Raw genomic sequence first — 18,760 nt, forward strand, 5'->3', positions numbered from 1 at the left:
CCATCCTGTTCCTGGCGGTTTTGGCCGCCAGGAACAGGATGGCGGTATGGGGTGTCGTGGGGGCCCCTGCAGTGCCCATGCCAATGGCATGGGCACTGCAGGGGCCCCCGTAACAGGGCCCCACCAAGATTTTCAGTGTCTGCCATGCAGACACTGAAAATCGCGACGGGTGCAACTGCACCCGTCGCACCCCTTCCACTCCGCCGGCTCCATTCGGAGCCGGCATCCTCATGGAAGGGTGTTTCCCGCTGGGCTGGCGGGCGGCCTTCTGGCGGTCGCCCGCCAGCCCAGCGGGAAACCTAGAATACCCGCGGCGGTCTTTTGACCGCGCAGCGGTATTCTGGCGGTCCCAGCCAGGCCGGCGGCTTCCGCCGCCGGCTGGGGTCAGAATGACCCCCTGTATCTGGTGCAGGTTCCATAGTGTTTCTTGAAGATCCCTAGATAGAGGGAAGAGCCATCAAAAGTGGGAAAGGGGACCCTGACAGGTACACCTAGTTTGTTGGAATTGGCGAAAAGTAGTTTTAGTATATCGGTTACATGAAAAGTATTATTTGACTAAGGGCCTGATTACAACTTTGGAGGACGGTGTTAAACCGTCCCAAAAGTGACGGATATACCACCTACCGTATTACGAGTTCCATAGGATATAATGGACTCGTAATACGGTAGGTGGTATATCCACCACTTTTGGGACGGTTTAACACCGTCCTCCAAAGTTGTAATCAGGCCCTAAATGTTTAATTATCATAGGAGATATCTGCTCTTTGTAGACCAATGCTAGACATCCTGATCCTGCCATGCGACGTCTGTGTTTCTCTCGCTCTCTCTCTCTCATCCATTCTCTTTCCCCCGGAACGTTCCAGTGGTGATCAAGTGTAGGTGGGAGGCACGCAATGTCTAGGTGGAGTTGGGAACAAGTAGCTTAGGCCAGCATTAGGTCTCCATGGGCTGAACAGGTTAGTGCTTGACAGGTACTCCTCAAGAAAGGAAAAATATTTGATTGAAGTGACATGTGCCAAGATACATTTCTAGCACTTAAAAATGACTGGATCAGCAGGTGTATTTGCACCATTTGATCCTACCAGAGAATGCATTATCACAGCCGATGCAAGTAACAATCGATTGGGCGCCACTGTTTCTCAGAAGAAACAAGGTAATTAAATTACTGTGGGGTTTGCGTCCAGGTCATTAAAAAAAATGAAAAGGTGTTCTCAGTTATAGAAAAAGAATTGTTGACCTGTTGCTGGGCAGTGGAATGATTCAAATGTTTTATATGGAGTAGGAAATGTATCCACAAAATAGACCACAAGCTATTGCTCAATATTCTTGCGTGAACTGTTATTAAAGACCACACTACTAGATTGGACAGGTTGCGTTCTAATCTTTTGCAATGTAATTTTAACACCAAATACATAGCAGTGGGAAAAAAACTCTACAGCAGATGATTTACTCGCTCCCTCGCCAGTGGTGAGCATGTTGTGAGAATTGGGAAGAGCAAGTGGTGGGAAGTAGGTTTTATATAAGAAAACTAGATGTTATAACATTTTTTAAGAAACTGTTTTTGAGGGAAGGCTGTCCACAGAAATGGTTTCAGGAAATGGGGTGCAGTTTGTCTCTAGAGGTGAGGGAATTTTTGCAGAACAATGTAATAAAACACAAATGCATAGCGTTGTATCACCCACCCGCAAACGTTTAACGTTATGTATTTTGTTGTATATGTAAAGGGAGGAGATGTTGTGGTGACGTGCTTCTCTCACTGCATTCCACATTCTTGATTCCTTCTTTGCAGACTGTGAAATGTAGAGTGAAGGTCTATCTAGTGGGGAATTATATTTCCGGCAGTTGCTGCCTGAAGCTATGAAGACTGTGGCCAATAAACCTGTGACTTCGTATTCAACATAGTGTGTGTTGTGTTTCCGAATTATCATCGCTACACAATTGCCTTGTGTATTTTCAATGCTTGCTAGCTACTTTGACTTTTAACACTCTATACCTCTATGCACTGCCCCAAGTGTTTGTGTTTTCTTTTGAAACTTCTAACACTGTACCTGCATGCCCAGTCACCAAGGGAGAGGAGATTAAAACATCATTGCTTGTAAAAAAAAAAAAAACATGCTCCATATTTGAGCATACGTTTGATCTACTTCCTGAAAGATTTAATTGCCTTCACAAACCTGTTGAAGTTCTGTACTATGTACTTTGCACTAAAGCAAAATTATGATTTGTTGTGCAACTTGCACAACATTGTAACTAGTAGATGGCTCCTCATTGACTTGACCCAGACAATGCCAACTGTGAGGATGAAGCTACACCCACCCCCCCCACACTCAACAGGCACACACAAGTCTTGAAGCTATGAGAGCTGAATAGGGAAGGTCACACAGATCAGACATTACTAACAAACATTTTTAAGGTAAGAGTTGTACACAGTGTCAGTTCACAAGTAGGACATGTACTCCTTTTGCATATCTAACAAAAATATCTGCTTATTCACAGGCTGAATAGAACAGCAAGCGTGAAAACTAAGCCAGACTTGCCTTCTCCTTATTGATGATATACTCTCTAAGAGTACACATAATGTATAATGTAAACATATTGATATATACAAAATACATTTTGTTCTTACTCCCGTTGTTTATCCTGCCAGCTACCACACTCTCTGCTGAGGTACCTGCACCTTCTTCCTTTGTCCTTTGCCTCCGTGTGTGCATCATGGGTGATGTGCCATCCACTGAACTACTGCTGAGGCTTGAGTTCCCTTCACTTTCTGTACGCTTGGCCTATTCCCTAGTTGTAAGCTGATTTGTTTTTAACAGTTGCAAGGGAGCAATGACCTTTCCCAAGCCTTATGCAACATGATGACTAAAGTGCCACATTTCTTCCTTCACATTTTCAGTTCTACAGGGTGCACCACATAAAACTGTTACCACCTGAGTTAAAAACCCTACTTGTGTGATCTTGAACCTCTGCCCAGAACGTTTTTTGCCCACGTCCCACATTGGCTTTAACTGCTTGCCTTGAACAGCAAGAATGGAACCCCCCCTTGCATGTCATTCTGTTTGATATGATGCCTTCATGTGCAACTATATCACTTGTATGCCTTGTTCCAATGACAGCTGTTCTTTGTCTTATGCATCTCCAGTGTAGTAGATGTTACAATATTGTCTGACTTGTTGGTGATGAGTGATGATATGTTCCTGGTGCTTGTGTTCTCATGCCAGTTTCTCTTGATGGTAGTGAGATGGATTATGCCACTGGTCTTTTCTCGGGGGTCTGCAGAACTGGGCTGGACCATGTATTCTCCTTCCTCTTCCTTATACTCCTAGCTACCCCTTCTCTTCCTCATTCCTCTGTAGAAAAAACGCAATGCTAAAAATCGTTTTTGCCTGATGTGTAACACTTGTATGAATATCATGTCTGGGTGTTCTACAGTGGGACAGGAATAAGTATGTCATCTATTTTCAGTGCATGTAATGCCTACATTATGGCTACACCAAACTAATGCCAGTTACTTACATGTGCTATGTACAACTAGAAATTTTATCCTGTATTTCACCAGTATTTTGTCCGCAATACCTGAATTCTTTGTTTAAAACATGGAGTTTATTTAGGATGGTGGTCTGTATCCTGTACTAAAAATATGGTCCTGCTGGGAGATGACGACCTAACTTCCTTATCTGGTGAAGGGTTTTGGGGTGTTCTGGAATAGGAATATTCAGTGCCTAAGTGGGTGTAAAATTGGAATCCTAATTTGCTTTTGGTACCAGCACACACATAATTCTGCATGTATATTGAGGCTTAGGCTCGAAATTGAGCAAGAGATCTAGGGCCAGGCTTTGAAGTCACTTAGGGCCAGATGTATCAAAGGGTTTTATCCATTCTGTGTCTATGGGGAAAAGCTTTAGTACATATGGCCCCAACTCCCTAAAGAACACAAGGCTGCCTCCCATCTGTGTCAGTTGGAACATCGATTGCGAGTAATAGTGACAGCATAAAAACTGTAGTATATGACAGGACATCTTACCTGTTCAAAGTGAGAATGGGATGCCTACAGGTCTGATCATGTAAATTTCCATTTAAATATCATTCCCTGACCCTACATTGACATCCCTGTGTGTATGCATCCTTGTGTTTGTGAGTATGTATGGTGGATGGTAGCAGAATATCATGGTGTTTATGAATGTTAAAGCCAGTTAGATCCATGTTGGGTTGTCCCTGGTGTGCCATGGCACAAGATGGAATTTATAATATAGCCACCCCAGACAGTGGACTTGTATTGCCTGCACTCCTGAGGCTAACAGTGTAGCCCTAGACACTGAAGTACGGCATGATGGAAAAAAGGCTGCCTTTAGAAATGATGTGGTAATCTTTCTAGCAGGAAGCTGATTAATACTTCCTGAGTCCTGCCATTTAGTTGATGGTAGAATAGGTGTGAGTCCGCAGTCTCACTTTTTAGAGAGTGAGAGGTATTTGTGGGCAGAGCATGGACTTTTTTTCTTCCCAGGGGGTGGCCCATTCAGGAAGGCTGATACCAGCCAGGCCCAGAGATTCACACTTGTGCTCATGTAGTCAGTATTTATACTTGGAGCAAGCCTCATCATTAAGTGCCCAGAGAGCCATCACCTTACACTAAATACTATTTCTGCACTACACCCAGAAATTAAATGTGAGAAAGAACCTCAACAAACTGGTTCATGTCTTTAGAGAGTGAATCCAATCCCTAGTCTTGAAATCATGTATAAAAGTGCCCATTGCTGTCAAGGGATAGATATGGACTTATTCCATGCAGTTTTGGGGATGCGTGATTCTCGCTACTTACTGGGAGACAGTGGTGGATTTCATTAAATGGGGTGCTGAATTGCCTACTCCCATGTGACCTGTCTCTTGGGCCTTTTCCCCCGACCTTAAGCGAAAGTGAACATTTTGAAATGTTCTGACTTAGCCCTGATTTTTGCACGATGTCAGATCGCCATGCACTGGAAATCTCCCAGGGGTCCCACCTCCGAGGGATGTAACAGGGAGCTATCTATCTAAATGGGTTGCTTGTGTGTGAGTGATGCTTCATACTGAGGTATGGAAAGGATTACAGAGCACAGACCACGCGCAAGTGATAGATGAAGCTGGGTTACTGTGCTGATTACTCACGATGGCCCCGGATTAGCCGATGACTCTGCCTCCAACATCCAGCCTCGGATTGGCAAGGCAGGCAATCAGGCATCGGCCAGATAATGGGCCGGTTTTTTGGTCTGTTAAACAGTGCAACCTGCTTTGGCCTTCTCCGGCGCCACCAAGTGCACAACGTTAAAGCCTGTTAAACTAGTTTTTACATACAACTACTGAACCTGTCTCCATCAAATGAAGTCAGGGCAGCCAGCTACTTGTTATAGGCAGAATGACAATGGGCTGCTCCGGCTGTCACAGCATGCCCCCTCCGACTTTCTCCAGGTGTGACACAGCTCCTGATGAGAAGCAGTTACCACTTGCTTTGCAGAGGACTGGGGCAGGCGAGAGGACCTGAGAGTTTGGTAGTGGGGGTTAGTGAGAGGCAGAGAGGGAACTCTACAGTTGATTTTTGTCCCCTCCCCTCCATGAAACAGGGTGGGATAAATTACTCTGCTGTTCTTCTTTGCCTGCCCCATATCTGTTTCTGCAGTTAACAGGGAGAGGTTGTGGCCTTCGCTGACTTTGAAACTGAGAAACCATGTTTACGTCCCATCCTGGGCAAATCACATAATTCACCTGTGCCTCCAAAGGAATTAATTTGACCTTCTGTATTGTTATCTGGTGCTCTTGTAAAGCTTGTCAACACTCCTGTGTCAAGTTTATGCTATATAAAACTGGTAGGAAAGTGACACTATGTATATTTATTTTTGCATTTACACACTAGCATCATTTAATTTGTTAGAACTTACGCATGATGCTACCTGCAAGTAAAAAGAAGTAACGATGCGCCTTTTGCCAGTCTCTGCACACTACACTACAGGACCTCTCTTCAGTAGTGTAAAAGTACTGTGCATATCTTAAAAAGCCATGGGTGAGTGTAAAAGGCCTAAGGATGAAGAGGTCTCTCAGGGAATCTCAGGGTAAGAAATATTCCAAGAACACCCAAGAGAATAATGTGGAATAATTTTGTTTCCAGTCTTGACAAAAGTTACAGGCCCTATAAGGTTTAAAATACTTTTAGTTTTGCAAATGTTTACGAACATTAGGTCCATGCCCCTAACTAAACAGTGTTTTGCGAAAGGTTGGGATCTGCGAATGTGGGCCACTTTTTTTTGACTGCCCGGGCCTAATTGTGGCCCCAATCCAACCCTGCCAACATCCGACGCTAGGGTCCTCCTCACACTTCCATATCAAACTCGCCTGGCACCCTGTCATGCTGCTTGGACCTCGCCAGCTATCAGGAGTTCTTTATCACTCCCCCTAGTGTCACATCTCTCCCAGTATTGTTTAATGCTCCGTCCTCCTTTCGCTTTGCTAGCAAATATATTTCACCCCTCGCACCGCTTCATCTCTTATTTGGCTGGCTAGGGGGGGTTGTTTTCACTTTTCCTATGAAATGGGGGTACATGCGGATGGGTGTATACACAAGGGTCGGTGTTTGGATTGTTTTGCCTTGCACTGCTGTACTGATTGGCACCCATGTGTGAGCTCTGCGCATGGGTATATGAATCAGTGCTTAATTTGTAAATAAAAAGGTGCTGGTGCCCAAAGCCCTCCTCTTAAACACGCGGCTGCTGCAATTTAATGTGTGAACACGGAATACTGAGGCGCCGTAATCCTGAAGCCATCTCGGGCCTCTTCAATCCCTATAAAGCCACTCCCTGCCCCTTCAGCTCACTCTTGCAGGTTTCTACTTTCTCCCTTTGTGAGGCGTTTTCGTTTTTTCCCCTTACTCCGTCTTTCACATGTGTGTCTTTTCTCGCAGCAAATGCTTGAGACAGAAGAATAAGCCCTAGCCCTCAAAAATAAGTGCTGGTGCTCAGCACCGGAAACAACAAGCACAAATTAAGCACTGTATATGATCCTGTTTGTTGTCATTTGTATCACCATACTGTAAATAAAAAATGTTTTTTAAAAAAATGTGACTTAAACTTTCCCATATGGGTCCAGTTCCAAGCTTCCACACTGACCAAGGACGGGGGTACTCCGCAGAGTACTCTGAGAGATGCTGTGATGTCGGGCTGGTATTGCTGGACGCCAGTTTCCCAGACCTAAAGGGACCTTAGCTAAAGTCTGTGCTTTGTACTGGAGAGCTGTGGGTCTGCCTGATACCTGGGTTCTGATGCGTCAGATGAGCAGGGGATGGAGCGACTTGTAATTCAGTAGCTTTCTGCCATGAGGAGAAGAAGCCCTGCTGCTGAGTCCAGAGAGAGGAGCGGCCCAGGGGAAACGGACTGCTGTGAAAGTGTGCCCAAAGTTGACTCGATGGTGCACAAAAGTCTTCCCGCTTTTCTGCCTGCCCACGAATCACCAGTGTGCCCTCTCCAGCAGCTGGTGCAGAGGAAGATCAGAGGACCTGTGCTGAAACTGCCTTTGCTGCACCCTGAGGGCCTGCCAGACTGGAGTGCCTTTGCCCTTGCCACTTCAGCTTCCATCGACCAAACATATAGAGAAGAAAACAGCGCTGTTCAACCGAGCTCCTGTGACTGCTAGCATCATTGCTCCCACCATGTGCTTGAAGACTGCACATCTGCACTTGGAGATTCCAATGGCACTTTACCTCGGGTAACGCCAACACCCGAATAAAGCATTGACTGAGAACTTGTGTAACAGATTTGGGTTACCTTTGATAAGAGTATTGCAGCCTGATTAGGAGAACAGTCCAGTCAAAATATATGGACTGATCCAAGGGACTAACCAGAAAATATAAACACCCCCACTTTGAACCAGAGCTGTTCTGGCACTAAGCAAGTGAAGCAAGTCATCATGGCCTTAGAAGAGCTTGCTTGTCCCTTCCATTCATATTTTCATTCTTCCACCCTATCCAAGCATCTACCCATTCATCCTGTCATCCTTCCATCCACCCACTGATAATCACAATTTCTCCTTTACATTGCCATCCATGCAGTCTTTCATCCAACATTGTCACCATACCATCATCCATCCATCCATCTGCCCACTGATATCCAAACCTATCCCATCTATCTTCAAACCTATCCATCAGACATATCCATCATTTCACTAAGTCATCCATCTACTTATCCATCCCTTTCTTCCATCCATCTTTTCAGTCATCCTTCCATCCATCGTTTTCCTCATCCATCCACCCTTTCACTCAACCATCCATCCTTATACTCCATACACCCATCCTTTCACTCAGCCATCCATCTTTTCACTCAGCTATCCACCCTTTAACCCATCCATTCATTTACGCTTTCACTCGTTCATCCTTTCACTGACTCATCCATCTGCCCTTTCACTCATTTGTCCATCCATTCTTTCATCCATCTGTCCACTCTTTCATCCAGCTATCCATCTACCCTCCCTTTCACTCATCTATCCTTTCTTTTGCTCATCTATCCTTACATCCATCCTTTCGCTCATCCATCCTTTCACCCTTTCCTTCATCCATCCAACCATCTTTCCTCCGTTTCAGTCATCCATCCTTACATCTATTCTTTCCATCATTTTACTCATTCATCCACCATTTCATCCATCCTCTCTTTCACTCGTTGATCAATTCCTTCGCTTGCCCTTCCTTACATCCATCCTTTTACTCATCCATACATCCACCCTTTCAACCCGGCCATCCACCCCTTCAACCCGGTCATCCACCCAGCCTTTCACTCCATCCTTCCATCCATCTACTTGCCAATCATCCATTTACCCCTTCACTCATCATGCAGCCTTTTACTCACTCATCTATATGTCCTCTCTCTCATCATCCATCTACCCTTTCACACGTCCATCCACTCGTTCTTCCTCCCATTCACTCATCCATCCTTACAGCCACTCATCCAGGCATCTGTCCATACATCCCTTCACTCACTCATCCATCTACCCTTTTACCCACACATCCATCAATCCATCCTTTTACTCACTCACCTTCCCACCCTTTCGCGTTAATTAGGAGCCTTGGACTGCCAAGTTGCAGACGAAAGAGATACATCAGACCCCTCACCCCGCTGTATCTGGTAAAGGGTGGGGAGTGAACGCGAAGGCCACTGGACTGACCGTTTCACTATAGTGAACTTGCACCAAAAGATTGAAATCTAAAGCTTCTGTCTATTACCCCATACCATCCGTAAAATACCTTCCCTCTAGTTCTACATGCTTCCTATGTATAGTACTGAGTTTGGTGTGATTAAAATACTTACTAAAAAAAACAAGAGAAGTACTGGACTAGACATTCAGTTAGTAGTTTGAATGCTTCACTTATGAGTCTGAACTCCCAACACTGCTCATTTGAGATGCCTTGTTCTGCAAACCCTCGTTACCGTGAGAGTGAATTGCTGAAGAAGTTGTTCTTGGCCTAGTTTGAAGTTCCAAATGAGGGCAGAGGTCAGAGGGAGCCCCCCTCTCCCCCAACACCCACAGTTGTGGGTCAGTAGCCCCTGCCTGTCCTGTGGCCCTCTCAAAGCAATGCCTAACCCGGGGCGCTTGCTGGTTGTTGAAACGTGTCAATAATATTAATTATTTTCTGTGATTGGCCCTCGGTGGATGGGACTCGACTTGTGTAAGCAGTGTTTTCCCTTGGTTGTTGCCTTCAGGTCATGCGAGTCGTTGCTTATTTTTTTCTGCGTTGTGCTGGAGATAACCAACTGCGTCGATTGTGTTTTTTTTTTTCTTTGTATGCCTTGCCTGATATTTTTTTTTCCTTTGGTGGCTTGGGGCACAAAGAGGTACGCTTGCAAAACAATGCTGCGTTGTTTTAAAACATTCCTCGGCAGGATTTCAAGGTCCCCATCAGATTTATTTCGCACTTTCTGGCTCCATGTTCTTTCTGTGGATTTTGACTTTCCATGTTTTTAATGGCTCTCACTGGCTCAGCATATCTTCTCTCAGCTGTCCGGAGCAAAAATGTGCTCACTCAATGGTAGCTTTCACAACGCCATCAGCATTTGGCAATTTCTGATTCCTTATGAATCGCGTTTAGAGAATAACAGTGTAAAGAATACAATGTACCAAACGATTTTACCCATTCTGTGTCTATGGGAAAATGCTTTAGTACATATGGTCCACAGATCCTAAAAAAAATCGCTAATTGGTTATGGGAAGGCATTCTACTTATTATTTTGAAAATCCTAAATGGCTATTGATTTTTTTTTTCAATTTATAAATTGCATTTTTTAGTTTGTGTATCATGCCCATAGTTATGTTAGGACTGTCTCTTTATTGGTGTGACACTTTTTTTTCCCAGAAAGTGCTTGAATAATAAGGCAATGGGCAAGTTTTGTTACTTAACAAAAAAGCTTCTTTCTGATGTATACTTTTAACCGCAAAATCCTCGCCTTTCAGATTCCATCAGGTGCCAGACTGGATATGTAATCTTTTTAGGTATTGCATGCACGTACCGATTGGTGGCACCATCAGAATCCACAGCAGCCTTGCCCCACCTCTAGAAGCGATGGTGCAGAGCTGTATGTAGCTGACACCCCTGCATGCTAACATCAATTGCTTTTATTTGACAGAGACTTCTAGCTGCAAATTCCTTACCTTAGAATTATACCCAGGCATCAGACTGGATCCAGAATTATTTTGTGAGCCCCTGCGTACATCTGGGCATATTAGGTTACCAGTCTTTCCCATCTCGACCAATGGCTGGCTTGGCCCTGGCAGTTTTCTCCCACCTCCAGACTACGGCAGGCCTTCTGCACTTGCTGGGGTTCACTATCAAGTGCCAAAGTCACATCTGACTTCCTCTCAGATGCTCCTCTTCATCTTCACATAGTGCAGTTTTGATCTTACCTTCTTGAACCTTCCTGAATGGCGAGTCCAGGATATTCAGGCTATGATACCAATGTTTCAGCCTCTATCCTGGGTTTCGGCGAAACTCACTGTGAGGCTGCTGGGCCTCATGGCATCCTGCACCCTGCTTGTGAAACATGCCCACTGCTATATGTGGGCTCTGTAGTGGGACCTGAAGCTCCAGTGGACGCAGCATCAGAGAAATCGCTTCGTGATAGTCCATATCTCGGAGGGAACTGCAAAAGATCTGCAGTAGTTGTTAACAAACTGCAGTTGGATTAGTGATAGACCCCTCTCCCTTCCTCAGCCAGAACTCACAGTAGTGGCAGATGCTCATGGGATGGGGCAGCCATCTGGGAGAGGTGGAAATTAGAGGCCTCTGGTCTATGGCGGAATCTGGACTCCACATCAGGCTATTGGAGCTCCAGGCAATCTGGCTGGCATTGAAAGCCTTTCTACCATCCATCAAGGGAAGGCTAGTGCAGGTGTTCACAGACAACACCACCACCATATGTGGTACTGCAACGAACAGGGTGCGGTCTTGAACCCTTTGTCAAGAGGCCCTGCACCTCTGAACATGGCTGGAACGTAAGGGCACATCCCTGTCGGTTCAGCACCTGGCAGGCTGTCTGAACGCCAGTGGAGACAAACTCAGCCGAAGATGCCTAGTGGATCACAAATGGCACCTTCAGCCGGAGGTGATGCAAGGTCTCTTTGAGCAGTGGGGAGAGCCTTGGGGAGAGCCTTGGTTAAATCTGTTTGTTATCGCAGAGATTGTTCAGTGTCCATTCTGGAGTTTCCAAGGTGGATCTCACTTGGAGACGCTTTTCGTCTCAAGTGGAGCTCAAGTCTCCTGTACGCCTTTTCCCTCATATGTCTCCTGCTCTGAGTTCTCAAGAGTGCTCAAGTCATCCTTGTGGCTCTAGACGGGGCTCGCAGAGTTTGGTATCCCAAGCTGTTCAGCATGGCCATTGGTCCTCCAATCAGGCTACCTCTTCGGTAGGATTTCATGTTGCAGAAGCAGGGGAGGTTTCTTCACCTAAATCCGGCAATGCTTGGCCTTCATGCATGTAGATTGAGCGACAACAGCTGGCAGCATGCAAAAATCTGCCCAAACTCTGCAATGTTATCTTGGCAGCCAGGCATACCTTCCCCATGATGGTATACGCCTGCGGCCTGGGGCAAGGTTGTGTCATGGTGTGCTGAAAGACAGGTTGCTCCTCTTTCTCAGGTCCATTTATTATTTCTCTTGCCCTGCAGGCCACTAGGTTAGCATGCAGAGTTTTGGTGCTGAACATATGCCAGGCAGCAATGTGGGCTTCTATGCACACATTCACCAAGCACTACTGCCTGAACAGTCGGGTCCATCGGAATGGGCACTTTGCTAATTCGTGGTCTGCAAGACGTTTTAGTGTGAACCGGTTTTGCAGACCCACTTCTGGAAGGTATTGCTTGGGTATCTATTGTAAGGCAAGGAATCTGGGGCTAGAAGTCTCTATCAGTTGAACAAGTTACTTACCTTTGGTAACACCTTATCTAGTAGAGACTCTGTCTAGTTGCAGATTCCTTACTGGCCCACCCATCCTCCCTGCTCTGCCAACAGATTTCTAGGGGCAGGGTTTTTGCCATTTCAGGGACCTAGTTTTCCTCACCAGTGCTCAATGTGCTTGGTGACTTGTGCTCCTGGTGCTGAAAGTCCCGAAAAGAAAGAGTGATCACCTACCAGCGCTCTGGGGTACTGCTCATTAAATATTCCGGGGCCAGTCTGACTCCCGGGGATAATTCTAAGGAAAAGAAGCTGTGGCTAGATAGTCTCTACCAGAAAAGGCATTACCAAAGGTAAGTAACTTGTTCTTCAGTGACCTTCGACGCACATCTGGAGCTCTGCTCCCTAACGTTTAGCAGATCTTCACCGAAATCCAATGTTTCATAACTATGTGCTAGGGATATTTCTCCCCAAACGACTACAGGCTTTATGCTGTGCCGCACCTGCCGTAAGCATTTGTCTGTTATGGACATGCACAATGTTTTCCAGAGCATCTTTGATTTCACAACAGGTATGTGTTTTCAAGGAGTCAATGTAGCAGCTTTTTCAGGTGATCCCTAGTCCCTTTGCAGAACCTCAAGACCCCTGGAATTGCTAGCGCCCCCAGTGAGATATCTGCTAGCTAGGCCTTCCATGTCACCCACCGAGCCTAGCTAGGCCTCTGCCTGAACCCTCATGTACCAGGTCACAGTGTCACTCGTATGTCACAGGCCACACCAATGTCGGTTGGTTTGGCACCTGCTCCAACCCAATCTCTGATGCCAGTTTTGGATCTAGAGCCGATTTTGTCTAGAGCTTGGGCAATGTCTTGTTATGAGGTCACTCAGGCATAGCCCATGTGTGGAAAGGTTTGCCAGCAGTGCTATTGCCGCCGTGCCAGTATTATCAGCATCAAAAGGCAATTTTTGGTTAGGAGTCCATTGCGCTGCAAGACTTTCAGAATGCTCCCCATGACGACAACAATGAGGAATAGACTGACCATATGTTAACCCATTTTCTATACGTATGCTGGTGTGTATTTAAGCCTTCACAGTGCTAGCGCCCAGCTTTGATACCTCACTGACCGCTGACTTGGATTTTTGTGTGGAACCCTCCACGAGGAAAGCACCTTCTTTGGGGAGGTGGTCCATACAGCCACATAAAGGTTGGAACTACAGTTGCCATCTAAGGAAACCAAAACAATTATGCTTATTGAAATCTTGTCACGTGGCACCTCTAAATCAGAGCCTTTGTTACCTTTCAATGAAGCCCTGCTGGAAACCTTGACCCTAGTGTGGTCCAAACCATGTTTGGCACCACCAATAAGTCCCCCATCATTAGATGCCATAGGTCAGCTGTGGGTGGTGCAGTCTTTTTGATGCAGTACTTCATGACAGAAAGCCTCATAGTTCAGGCTTCAGCCAGCAAGGGGAACCCAAATGCCTTCCCAGCTACTCTGTCTGACTGAGAATAATAGTTCATTGACACCCTTAGCAATAGAGTTTTCTCTTCTGCCAGTTTGGCATCACGATCTCTGAATTCATTGTGTTTGTTGAGTAGAGACACTCATGCCCTTTGGGATATGGCCAGTGAGATCTTGCCCATCCTTTCTGAGGACCTTCAAAATACTTATGCCCAGATTCACTCTCACTACAGACAGAAGGCTGGCATGCGTAACTTGAAGTCCAGCCTGAATACCACAGATCATGTGGGCTGTGCTGTGGGCACTAGTGTAGTGATTTGCCATCATGTCTCGATGCATACCACAGATTTTATTTCCCCTGCCATGCAGATATTCTGTTTGTTGGTTCCAAGCTCTTTGGAGACCAGGCAGATTTTGGCCTTGGAGCTAGTTGTGCTGTTGCCCACCCGTAGGGGTAATATCCCCAGCCTGAATGATGCACCATTAATACTATAATTTCAGAGGCTACTCCTGGGGCCCGGCAAACTGCTAGAGGTCGCCATTTCAGCATCTTCTGTCATTTCATGGCTCCAGGTGATGTGGAGGTGGTAAAGGACGAGGCCACCAGCAAGGTCAGGTATCCTCTTCACCTGCAGCTTGATTCCCTCTAAGAGAGTCATCTGTAGCCATTAGAGGGTAGATAGGCTACATTTTTACCTTCCCAGTCAACTCGGACCATTGGCTCATGCAGATAGTTCATCATAGGTACTCTCCTCTTTTTCTGTCAGCTCTCCCTCCATGTTCCTTCTGTTTTTATTCAGACATATGCAGAACATTTCTCCATTCCCACCTTCGACCTGTGCACAGGATGACCTTACTAGGGGCTGTCCTGGACATAAGGGCATTCAAAACCTTTTTACCCTTGTAGTGAGCCTGGAACATTCATAAGTTCCCAATTTTTCAGGCTCTATTCTGAGTTCTGGCCCTGATGGGTCTGAGCTTCATGGTCTCTTATCTTGCATCCTCCCAGTGTCTAGTGCCGCATGCCCATTGGCACATACAACAAGCTCTGCAGTAAAAACATCTTTTTCATTTGACTCAGCACAGATTCTTCAGCGCTGGGATAGGAAGCCACGTGGACAAGGTGGATATCAGAGGCTTCTGGTCTCCCCTGGAGTTTAAGGCATATTATTAGTCTGTGACACCTGTGTGCTATCCAGCTGAATGTCCAAGTCTTACTTCTTTCCATCAGGGCAGCCCTGTACAGCAGTGGTTCCCTAACTGTGGTCTGGTGACCGCTGAGAGTCTGTGAAGCCTCCTCAGGGGGTCCGTGACTGCTTAGAAAAAAATTCAGTAATATTAACAGATTAGGTCCCCAGCTTTCAGTAATGACTCAGTGGGGGGTTCCCGGATTCGAAAGCCTTCCTGGGTTCCAGTATTGGTAAAGGGGGGGTCCACGGAAGTCAAAAGGTTGGAAACCACTGCTGTTCAGGCTGTGAAAGACAACACGACCGCCAAGCGGTGTTCTTGCAGGAGGCACTGATACTGTAGCACTGAGTGGTCCTTCTAGGAATTTCCCTATCCCTATCTGTTAGCAATCTCCAGGATACTTGAACCCCATGGCGGATGAACTCAGCACATGCCATCTAACTGGCCATGAGTGGCATCTGCACCCAGAGGTAGTTCAAAGTGTCTTTATCCAGTGTGGTATGCGTTGGGTAGATCTCTTCTCTATCACAGAGAATGCTCATTATCAAGCCTTTTGAGCTCTGCAGTTTGTGCCTCAGAGCTATATGAGAAATGTGTTTCTCCAGCGACACTCCATTCTCCTTTATGCATTCTATGCCACTTCACTGAGTTTGAAAAAGGTAAGAAGGGTCCTAACTCACGGAGTCTGTTACTCTGGCCTGTTGAGTCTGAGCATTTGCCCTTCACTCCGTTTACTTCTCCAGGAGGACTTGATATCCCAGCAACAATGTAGGATTCTGTACCCAGGTCTCCACAATCCACACTTTCATGTGTAGATATTGAGCAGAACCAGTTGAGTAGATATGACTAGCTTGCTGCACTGGTGGATTCGATTTTGGCTGTCTGTCTCCTGTCCACAAAGTCAATTTATTCTGGCAGCTTCGCAAAGTCAGTGGCCTGCCGCAATGTCCTTTGAGTCGATCAGTGTCATGCAAAGTGTTATTAAATTCTTCTTGGTCTTTGGCCTTGTAAGGATTTGCTGTGGGCACTTTTAAAGATTATTTGTCAACATTTTTGGCTTTTTTGCGTTTGTCTGATCACCCTTCTCTGTTCAGATCACTTGTTTTGATGCACTGTATGTTTCCTTCTTCACCTGCTATTGTGGCACAGTGGGACACTAACTTCATCCTTACGTTCGTGATGTGCATGTCTTTTGAGTCAATGCACAGCGGTTCTTTGAAGTTGCTTACCCTTAAAAGTTCTTCTTCATCCCAATCCCTTCAGTGAGTTGTCTTTGAAATTCAGGCACAATCAGTGCAGCCTCCTTATCCCACCTTCCATTACACGTTAGTACTTCAAACTTGAGCCCTTGTCTCCAAAAAGTGGTGTCACCCTTCCATCTGGGAAAGTCTGGCATGCTTTCTGCTTTCTTCTCTTCATTACGTCCTTCTAAGGAAGAGGAGAGGCTTTGCCAGTTCGATTTCAAGGGAGCCATTAGTGTTTATATTGATAGGACTAAGGAACACCAGGTGGATAACCAATGTTGCACTGAATTTGCTGATGCAAATAGGGTCGGACGGGGGACTTCATCAATGGGGTTGTCCTCTGCATCAAAAGCCTCCATAGGCTCCTTGGCCAGATTGGAGCCTATGGAGGGTCTTCGGGCTCAAGCCAAAGCTGCACCACTTTGGCTAGAGGTATTCTTATGCTGGACAACCGTCAGGCTGCTATGTGGAAGTCAGTCCATACCTTCACAAGGCACTACAGCATCAACTCTCAGGCCACCAGGGAGGGTCATTGTGCCGGGTTGTCCTGAAGGATATTTTGGTATTATATCCATTCTTCAGACCCACCACGTTTGAGGGTTAGTGCGTTGATATTGTAATAGTATTTATATAGCGCTTACCACCCCTGACGAGGCGTCGAAGTGCTTTCCGGCGAGTAGCACGCAACTCCAGAACCCAAAAGGCATTAGTGGTGGGTTAGTATATGGAAATATGAGTACAGTTTTAGTATTATTATGAGTTAATTAGAGCCGCGGATTTGTGAGTTTGTTAGTTGGATTGACTGGAGTAATGGAGGGGTGGAGGAGGGAAGAATCCAGAAGTGTTAATTGGACATTTATGGTAATAGGATATAGGCTTGGGATGAGTAAAGGGGGGATGGAGGAGGGAAGAGTCTGTGGAAAGGGTTAGGGAGATCATAGCAGGAGTGGTTTTGGATGGGTTAAAGGTGAGATAAATGAGGGAGAATTTAGTAGGGTTGTTTGGGAGATCATGGTAGTAAAGTGAGGTTTGGGTGAGTTAGATGTGAAAGAGGAGGGAAGAGCATAGGCAGGGTTATTTAGGAGATGAAAGTAGTAGAATGGATTTGGGATGAGTCAGAGTGGGAATGAAGGATAGATTGATAGAAACATGACATATGGTGATGGGTAGACAAAGTGTGATATACAATTAGAGCAGGGATTCATAAGTATTTAATATAACAACTTATCTAGGAGCTATGCAATGACCTATGAACATGTTAAGCATAGAATCATATATATATATATATATACACACACACACACATACACACATTAATACACACACATATGCACACACATATGCACACACATATGTACATACATATTCAAACCATGAGTAAATATACATTAGTTAAACAGGTGTAAAGAGTATGTGTGTAGTTTATTGTTAAGACATAGTAGCAATACATATTTTCTAAAGAACTATATATAACTAGAATATACACATAATCAGATAAAAAATATTTATCAACATAGGCATATGCAGTCCATAGCTGTTTGAATATGGTGGTTATGAAGGAAAGAGCCAACTCTTGAGTAGTTTTCTGAAGTCTAGTTATCTGTAGCTCTTATAGTTGGGGGTAATGAATTCCATAGTTTGGCTGCTTGAACGGAGAAGGATGTACAACCTATAGTCTTTTTCTTGTATGGTGGTGTTCTAAGGCGGAGTGCCAATCTTGAGCGGAGGTTTCTTTGTTGAATGTATTTGGTTATTTTGTTTCTGATAAAAAGCGGTCCTGTTCCATGTATAGCTTTGTGGGTGATACAAAGCAGCTTGAAGGTGCATCTTCTGGTGACAGGTAACCAGTGTAGTGCTCTCAAGGCAGAGGAGATGTGGACTTGTGGCTTTACATGTAATAGTAGCCTAGCTGCAGAGTTCTGAATACATTGTAATTTTTTCATAATAGAGATGATCCATGGTAGAGGCCATTGGCATAATCCAGTTTGGATAGTACAAGCGAGATAGTAGCTTGCACCTTGTGTGGAAATCTGAGGTGGGGGAAGATGCGTTGTAGAGTCTTCAAGGTGATGAAGCTTGTTTGTGCTAATTTGTCCACTTGGGCATTCATTGTTTGTGCTAATTTGTCCACTTGGGACATCATGGTGATTCCAAGGTTTTTAACTTCCTTGGATAATTGAGTAGATGGTCCGAGATCGTCAGACCAGGCACACAGTGGTTCATAATATTTCCAGTCACCACATATGACTATTTCTGTTTTTTAGGCATTTAGTTTGAGATGGCTCCAAGTCATCCACAGATCAACGGCTCTGAGGCAACTGAAGATTAGTGAGTTTTCAATGTTTTAGGGGCATTCTAATTTAAGTAGTATTTGTGTGTCATCTGCATAGTTGTAGCATTCGAGATGAAAATCATTGGTCAGTTCTGATAATTATATCATGTAGATGTTGAAAGGCCAAGGTGAGATGA

This window comes from Pleurodeles waltl, chromosome 3_1 (assembly GCF_031143425.1).
Source record: "Pleurodeles waltl isolate 20211129_DDA chromosome 3_1, aPleWal1.hap1.20221129, whole genome shotgun sequence".
NCBI classification, from domain to species: domain Eukaryota; kingdom Metazoa; phylum Chordata; class Amphibia; order Caudata; family Salamandridae; genus Pleurodeles; species Pleurodeles waltl.